This window comes from Hippocampus bargibanti, linkage group LG05 (genome assembly GCF_051943395.1).
Source record: "Hippocampus bargibanti isolate YZ-2025 linkage group LG05, ASM5194339v1, whole genome shotgun sequence".
In the NCBI taxonomy this organism is placed as follows: domain Eukaryota; kingdom Metazoa; phylum Chordata; class Actinopteri; order Syngnathiformes; family Syngnathidae; genus Hippocampus; species Hippocampus bargibanti.
In genome coordinates, this window is record NC_142738.1 from 1,147,788 (window position 1) to 1,157,500 (window position 9,713).

General features: G+C 37.0%; 1 protein-coding gene across 1 annotated transcript in view; it reads left to right on the top strand.

The window, feature by feature from the left end:
* The window catches only part of lingo1a (leucine rich repeat and Ig domain containing 1a), a 64,347-nt gene that overhangs the window by 19,938 nt on the left and 34,696 nt on the right, over positions 1 to 9,713 (top strand). The window contains exon 2 of the mRNA XM_088996870.1: positions 7,131 to 7,291. The gene's annotated coding sequence lies outside the window, so the exon portion shown is untranslated. The remainder of the gene's footprint in view (positions 1 to 7,130; positions 7,292 to 9,713) is intronic.

A 9,713-nucleotide genomic window follows, 5' to 3' on the forward strand; every position in this document is an offset into this window, starting at 1 on the left:
GATTCCTTGGCTTACGAACTTAATTGGTTCCCAGACAGAATGTGTTAGGCGAAAAGTGTGTATCCCAAAAAATAATTTTCCATAGGAAACCATTAAAATGAGAATAATCCATAATTTTTTCTACTTTCTAATTTTTAAGCCTTAAAACTACACAAAATATACCTTATTTTCTTTAGAATAAATGTGCTATGGTATTATAATGAAATAAATAAACTGTACTATATAATAAAGTTGTTTTATTTACCTTTGTGATGGTCGTTGATGTCTTGACGGAATGGATTATTGTTATTATTATTGATGAGGAACGTAGCCTTCTTCTTTCACCATCTTGAGGAATGATCCCTTGGAGGTGCTTTCGATCATTTGCGATGATTTTACCTAGTTCCTCATCAATTGTGTTCTGTTGAGCTGGGTTGATAGCTTTTTGCATCAAGCGTACAGATGGCTTGTGCGGGTTATTTGTGGAGCCTGATTGATGGGATATTTTAACCTTGCAGTCTACACTCTGCTCGTTGATGGCTGGATGGAATGGATAGCTTTTTGCATCAAGTGTACAGATGGCTAAAAATAAAAATAAAACATTTTAAGCGCCTTTCAAAGCTCTCAAGGACACTTAATATTGTCACGATGACTCAAGATACATAATTCGGTACAGTCCAGAAATGATTTTGAGACATTTTTTTTCCTTTGATTTCACGATCCAAATTAAATGTTAACGTCTTTTTTTATTATTATTCTTTTTTTGTTAATCAATTTGTCGTTTGTCAAAAGAGCCCATCGGCGATACGCGACGTTTCCCCGCTGCGAGAGAAGCGGCTTAATTACAATGTACCCCCTCTGCCCTCCCCCCACTACCCTCGTAAATCATCTCATCGCCCCCTCCGAAGCCCCTCAAACAAGCATCATAAAAGTCACTTCTCTCTGAAGTGACTCGGCGTTTGCGATTTCCTCCTTATTTCCCCGATAATTGATCATTAAAAATTCTGTTTAGTTCCCAGGCAAGGTTTACTATTCCAATTATTACCCCCCCCCCCCCCCCCCCCTACTTGCCTGCGAGCAGGGGTAAGTATTAAGCGGGTCAATGAAGAGTCTCCCGAGTGCAGTGGGGGTTAAGTGCCTTGCTGGGGGGCGTCTTCAAGACGTTAATTGTTGAGAGACCCCCCCCAAGAGGAAGTCGCTTCCAAACGCCATTCCCAACAACCTCCGACCGGGAAACATCCCATTCGCCGAGGAGCTGCCTTGACAAAGAGGGGGCCAATAAATACATCAAATAGAATGAAGAGAAATACATAAATACATAAATAATAGATACAAAAATAAATACATACATAAATAATAGATACAAAAATACATAAATACAAAAATAAATACATACATAAATAATAGATACAAAAATACATAAATACAAAAATAAATACAAAAATAAATACATACATACATACATACATACATACATACATACATACATACATGCATACATACAAAAATACATACATCCATAAAAAAATACATACATACAAAAATAAATACTACATAAATAAATACTAAATAAATAAATACTAAATAAATAATACACAAATACAAAAATAAATACACACATACATACAAAAATAAATAATAAATAGATATTAATAAATAGATAAGAAATAAATAGATACATAAATACAGAAGTAATCACATAAGTAAACAAATAATGACATAAATAAAACCCATAAATAAATAAATACATAAATACATACATAAATAAATACATAAATAGATAAATAAACAAAAATACATGAATAAAAACAGAGAAATACATCAATCTATAAATACATAAATGCATAAACACATCAACATGTAAATGCACAAACAAATAAATAAATAAATACACATATAGAAACATAAATTAACAAATAAACAAACAGATAACGAAAGAACGAAACAACAAACACATAGATAACTAAATAAAAAATATATATAAATACATAAATAATGACATATACAGTCTAAATAAATACACAAATAAAAAAAATAAAAATAAAATAGAAATACATGCATACATACATAAATGCATAAATGCACGAATAAAAAAAAAAAAAAAACAAAGAACCAAAAACAGATTAATGCATAAATGCATAAAGATGTAAATACATAAATAAATACATAAATAAATAAATGTCTACACACATAAATAAACAAGTAAATAAACAGATTAATAAATAAACAAGTAAATAAAGAGATAAATAAATAAACCAGCAAACACATAAATAACTAAATAAATAAATCCATACATACTTACAAACATAAACCAATAAATAAATACATAAATACATGAATACATATAAAAATAAAGATAGGAAATGATCCATCCATTTATTTTGCAGGCCGCTTTATCCTCATTAGGGTCACGGTTGGTGCTGGAGCCTATCCGAGCCGTCTTCGAGCACTAGGCTGGGGACACCCTGAATTGGTCGCCATCCAATCGCAGGACAAGATATGATATATGACAGCAGATCAGAATCAGAAAGCCTTTAATCGTCCCACAACGGGGAAATTTGTCAAAGAAGAGATTTCAAATTCAGGAAAAATCAATTTCAACTGCTTTTATTTCTTTTATTTTTTTAGCTTTTTTTTTTGGGGGGTGCGTGTGGCAAATCTCTTGTTTGAATGAAGCCTTGCGGGTTTGGATTACTGAGGCAAGATAAGCGGGAACTATTGGTGTCATCGAGAAACCACTGACGGAAATCTCTTTTTGAGTGGAGATAAGAAAAATCATACGCCATTTTTAATTATTATTTTTTTTTTTGCCGACACTGACACTTTTGGAGGTGGTACGCATATATATTCACGGAGATCAGAACTCCTTTAGGATCAGAAATCTATTTTTCTCAATTCAAGGCATAAGAACAGGGATACGGTTAAATCTACGCTGTACATATTTATAATAATAATAATGATAATACATTTCATTTATAAGCACATTTCAAAACTCTCAAGGTCACTTCACAGCCACGTGCGCCAGCGTTCACTCAACCCGGAAGGTACTAAAATTGATGGAAAGCTAGCTAGCGAGTTAATGGATAACTCGCTAGCTAGCAGGCTAGTTAAACAGCTAATAGACAGCAAATAGATAGCTAACTAGGTAGCCAGCAACGGTGACCCCGTTCAACCGGGAATAACTGAAATAGATCAAGTTAGCTAGCTACCTAATAGATAACTACCTAGGTAGCCAGCTAGTTAGACAGCTAATAGATAGCATATAGATAGACAGCTAGGTAGCCAGCACCGGTCACCCCATTCAACCAGGAATTACTTGAATAGATCAAGTTAGATAGCTCGCTAGCTAGCTAGCTAATAGATTGTTAATATTTAGCTAGCCAGCTAGTTAGTCAGCTAATAGATTGCAAATAGATAGCTAGGTAGCAAGCACCGGTCACCCCATTCAACCAGGAATTACTCAAATAGATCAAGTTAGCTAGCTAGCTAATTAGACAGCTAATAGATAGCAAATAGATAGCTAGCTAGGTAGCCAGCAACGGTCACGCCATTCAACCAGGAATTACTCAAATAGATCATGTTAGATAGCTACCTAATAGATAAGTAATATATAGCTAGGTAGCCAGCTAGTTAGACAGCTAATAGACAGCAAATAGATAGCTAGGTAGCCAGCAACGGTGACACCGTTCAACCGGGAATTACTCAAAAAGATCAAGCTAGCTAGCTAGCTAATAGATAGCTAGACTTTTGCACATCGAGTTTTGCCATTCTGGAAAACAACGAAAATTCAGGATTGAAATCGGGGTCCGCCGCTCGGCCATTTTGATTTTGCTCGCGGTTCCTCGATTGCGGTCGCAGCTGCGTTCTCCACCCCCACGGTTCCTGAGGGCGTGGCGGGGGCGGTTTTTCGGCGCCGCCCGGATGTGGCGGTCGCCGACGGAGAGTTAATCCTGTTGAAAATAGAAATGTTTGCAGCCTGGGGGTTGGCGCGGGGGAGGATGAGAGCGTGGGGGGGGGGGGGGGTTGCGAGAGCGATACCACGAGGCACCATGGAGTCAGTCATCCATGTGCACAAGGAGAGATAGCCTAATCTTGTCACAAACGTTGCGAAAAGGGGGGTCGGATGGATGGATGGATGGATGGATGGATGGATGGATGGATGGATGGATGGATGGATGGATGGGGGGAATCAAAGTCTCAAGCTCTTGGTTGCAATGACTTGAGCTGACGGAGGTGATATGGAAAGTGAGGAGTTGTTGTTTTTTTCTTCTTCTTGGAGAGCTATGATGGCGCTCAGCTACAAATTGCTTAGCCGTGCATTTGTTACCGGATTGTTTTGTATCCGGACGCCCCTTTCAAACCATTTCGACCTATTGGATCGTGTCAGAGATGCTCGATCGGACACTGTGGACAAAGACTCGAATCCAGAAAGATTGTCTTCTTACTGCCGGCAGGAGACGTAGCCACTCATGACAGACGTCTGAATTATGCAGCCCTCTGCCAAGCTATTTATTGAGAGTATATGCAAATTAAAGTTAGTTCGTAAAACGTAGTTTTCTTGATGAGAATACAGCACCTCTTGAGTTTTAAGCACGAACAGCTGTAAGCAATAAAACATTGTCTTTTCCGTGAACTGATACATTTGTAAACTGGCTAATGAGCTCTTCCTGTGAAGGACTTTCAAGTCGTAAATGGCTTCGGTGATAAAGGAGTTTCCCAAGTCCTAAATTCTGTCCAAGGCCAGATATACTAGATGAAGATGACACTTTAACAAGTTGTGTCTGTTGACCTCAGATTGACCCCAGGTTGTCTGTGCTTCAATTGTGTATTCGAGTCACACTAAGCATATTACGGCACGAAATTTTTAAATATGATATGACGTCCGTGTTCTCATTTTTCAAATGTATTTATTTATTTATTTACAAGCCAGTGTCTTTTTGTACCGGTCCCAAGCCCGGATAAATACAGAGGGTTGTGTCAGGAAGGGCATCCGACGTAAAAGCTTGGCAAAAAACAAACAGGCCAATCAAAAGTGTCATGTGTCTATTCATTTATTTATAGTTTGTTTATTGCATTATTTATTTTTATTCATTTTTAATTAATTTATGTTTATTTATCTATTTATTTGGGGGTTTTATTTTTTATTTATTTATATGTGTTTGTAATGTATTTATGTTTCTATTCTGTTTGTTTGTTTGTTTGTTTGTTTAAATCCATCCCAGCCCTCATCCTCTGTTCGCCCGGCGCCATCATGGACCTCGCTGGATTAGCCTGATTTTGGCCTTTTTTTTTTTTTGCCAAAGAGTTTAAAAAAAAAAGCGCTTTCGAGGGCAACCGTCCCAAGTTTTTGCTTCACCGAAGCAAAAGACGACGCGATTGTACGTCGGGCAAAGCGTGTTTTGCCTGGCGGAATGTGACATTTGAGCTCCGTGGCCACACATCACGTCGGCAAAGTAATTGTTGTGCCATTAATGAGGCGGCTGATGGCTAGAACATCTTGCCGAGGTGTCTCTATTAGTGCCGACAAATGACTCGGGCGCAGATGTTCCAAAGTAAACCCTGCGAAGCAAACGGCGACTTGCCGTTTAAGTGCGCTAGCACTTAAACAGCGCCGTTCGTTCGCCGTCTCTCGCCGTCTCAAGTCTCCAAACTACCCGGCATGTGATGGTGAATAACGCTGCGAGCGCTTCCCTTTCTCGTCAAATCTTCACCGCGATAAATAAATAATTTATCCGTGGCCGTGTACAATCCCCCCCCCCCCCCCCCCCCCCCCCCCCCCCCCCCCCCGCAACCGCGAACAACATATTTCGAAATCTCCGAAGCATGACAGTCTCACACCCGCAGAGAGAGAAATGGAGCATGCGCTTATTACCGGCGACAAGTAGAGATGTGAACTTTACGAGCGAAGATGGCGTTTTCAAACAGTCGCCCACTGACAAGCTTTCCGGCTCTCGTTGTCCGGGTGTCGGTTGGAGGATTTATTTCATTTCACATGGCGAAAACGTTTTAAGGGCGGTCCTTATATCGGCAGCGGTGGCAAAAGTGTGTCAAAGCGCGAGCCTTTAGCTTAAAAAAATGCCTTATCCTCATGTCACGGTTCATTGTAAGCAGGCGTTTTTATATTGTTCAATCACAATTTAAAAAAAAAGCAGCCGGAACGGATTAACAATTTTTACATTGATTATAATCGGAAATGGTGATTTGGTTTTCAACCACATCATTTTCCAAACAGGTTTCTGGAAGGGATTATGGTTGAAAAACTGAGATTTAACGGTAGTGTTTTTGGGAAGTAAAAAAATATGAAGGGCTGAGGAAATGAGGTTGCATAAGTGTACACACCCTCTTAACCGTGTTCAAAATGAACCGAGCATGACCAAAACGGTGTCAAATAGATGTCAACACACCTTATCCTCCTGTAACGTTTCATTGTGAGCAGGTGTTTTTGTATTGTACAATCATGATTAAAAATAAAAAGCAGACAAGAACGAATTAATAATGTTTACATTGACTATAATTGGAAATGATGAGTTGGTTTTCAACCAAATTGGTTTTCAAACAGGTTTATGAAACAGATTATGGTAGAAAATTTTAGGTTTAATGGTAGTGTTTTCGGGAAGTAAAAAAATATGAAGGGCTGAGGAAGTGAGGTTGCATAAGTGTACACACCCTCTTAACCGTGTTCAAAATGAACCGAGCATGACCAAAACGGTGTCAAATAGATGTCAACACACCTTATCCTCCTGTAACGTTTGACTGTGAGCTGACGTTTTTGTATTGTACAATCACGATTAAAAATTAAAAGCAGACAGAACGGATTAACAATTGTTACATTGATTATAATTGGAATTGTTGATTTGGTTTTCAACCAAATAGGTTTTCAAACATGTTTTTCTGGAATGGATTATGGTCAATAACCCAGATGTGACGGTATTGTTTGCAGGAAGTAAAAAATAAATAAACAACTGAGGAAATGTGGTTGCATAAGTGTACACACCCTCTTCTAACTGACTCTTTGCATTTTAAACAAGGGGGGGTCGGGGATGACTTTTTCTTGCCACTGTGCCTTTTTCAAGTCCCAAATTAGCATTTCTTGAAATCGTTCCATCAATTTGCTGAGCGTCATTTTAATACGGCAAAACTCTTTTTGGCAGGTCGCTGCTCCTCGAAGGGGAGGCCATGAGATCTCAGGAAAGAAATGTGGATTAAGTGGACGCCAGCGCAGCAAACCGTCGCCGGCCTCAGCTCTCGTTCGCCCGCACGACAAGCAGCCGCCGCGCCACGTTAGAGCCAGCGCGCCGACACTCGCCACCTGGTAAGTAAGGCGCTAAGGTCAAATTCACGTGTAATGTTGCTGTTTTTGCGCCAAGTCGCCATCTTGGATGGTTTGTGTTTTCGTAGCCTCGTCGTTAGCACACCATAGTTTTACATCACACCGTCACATAACACGAATGAATGCTAGCAAAATAATCAAGCTACAATGCCGAAAATGCCATTTATGTATATTGTTTTAGCGCCTAAAATGACTTCACTTTTTAGCATTAAAAAAATACATAAATATATTGATGAATTGAAAATAAAATAAGAGACATTTAATATACATTTTTTGGCTGCTAGTTTAAATTAATATTTATGTATTTATTTTCAATTCCTTTTTTTATACATCAATATTTATTTATTTATTTACTTATTTACATATTAATTAGTTTTTTCAGTCTTTTTTTCAACCAGTCATTTATTTATTTATTTATTTATTCATTTATGTGTTTATCTGTTTATTTATTTTTCACACAGCTGTCTATTTATTTATTCAACTACTCGTTTATTCAATTATTTATTTGTATATTTTTTTCAACCAGTCATTTATTTATTTATGTATATGTTTATCTATGTATTCGTTTATCACACAGTTTTTTAGTTTATTTATTTATTTATTTATTTACATATTTATTGATTAGTTTATCGATATATTTTTGTATTTTTGCACCCGGGCATTTATTTATTTATTTATTTATTTATTTATTTATTTATTTATTTGTTTGTTTATATATTTGTCCATTTATTTTTTCACCCAGTCATTTATTTATTTCTTTTCTTTCAAAATCAATCAATTTATTTATGTATGGTTTTTACCCGGCCATTTATTTATTTATTTATTTATTTATTTATTTATTTATTTATTTATTTACTCGTTAATTTATTTATGTACCCGTTAATTTATTTATTTATTTATTTACTCGTTAATTTATTTATGTACCCGTTTATTTATTTATTTATGTATTTATGTATTTATTTATTTATTGTATTGTATTTTTTCGCTCATTTATTTATGTATTTATTAATGTGGTTATTTATTTTTACCCATCCTTTGTCAAACGGCTGTGCCCCATTTTGCTGCCGTGAGGCTTTTGCGGCGCCGTCTCCCCCGACCGATCCGTCAGTCGATGTCACCGTCTCCCAACAGATTTACATCCACTTTCAGAAATCCGCCCGGTAACAATCTGAGGCCATCTTATCCCCCCCCCCCCCCCCCTCCGTCTTTTTTTATTTGACTTTACGCCCCCCTAAGTACGACTCGGGCCCGAATCACCTCCCAGCAGCTTGTCATTGATATTCCATTGGCTCATTAGGCCCCAGGAAGCCATTTTCTTTGTGATGTCGTCGTTCTCATTAGCCTACTTTGTTTGATGACCCCCCCCCCCTTTATGAACGTATCGCCCCCGTTACTCACCTTCATCTGCAACGTCAATGCAAACTTAGCTTTCTCTGCTAAGTTTGATAGAGCAAACTTAGCAGAGAAAGCACCTCCAAGGGATCATTCCTCAAGATGGTGAAGGAAGAAGGCTCCGTTCCTCATCAAGTGTTTTTCTGCTGCTGAAAGCGGCCACTTCATTCCATCAACGACCATCACAAAGGTCAATAAAACCACTTTATTATACCGTGCAGTGCATACATAGGTTTCTCTGCTAAGTTTGCTCTCTCATTTTACCTAGTTCCTCATCAATTGTCTCTGGGTTGATCGCTTTTTGCATCAAGTGTACAGACGACATAAATAGTCATTGCGGTATTAGAAAACGTCTTTCATCAGAAAAAACAAGAGTACAGTGATACCTCAGTTTACGAACTTAATTGGTTCCCAGAAAGTGTGTGTAAGGCAAAAAGTGTGTCTTCCAAACATTCATTTCTCATAAGAAACCATTAAAAGTGAGAATAATCTGTTTCCAGGTCCCCATAAAACATATTTATTATTATTATTATTATTATTATTATTATTATTATATTATTATTATTATTAATTACATTATAATTTATGATTATTATTTATTATTATAATTACATTATAATTTATGATTATTATTTTTTTTTGTTTTGTTTTTTTTTTATATTTTATGACTATTCTCAGTCATCCACAATGGCCAATTTATTGTTTAATAATAATAATAATAATAATAATAATAATAATAATAGGTGAAATAATTTACAAGAATAACACAAAAGTTGCATGAATGATTGCAGGGAAATATCTGACAGTTACATGCACAATAATGGCTATGAATCAAAACGAAGCTTTGCACGAGACGGCTGGCGCGAAGCTTCGTTTTGCTTGGAATCACCAGATTAGTCATGTACTTTGCCTGAATTCGCCACTCACGCCATTGAGGTCAAACGACTTTCAGATGAGTAAATGAGGCTTTACCTGTTAAAGGCAACCCGATGAAATTCTTCCGGTTATTATT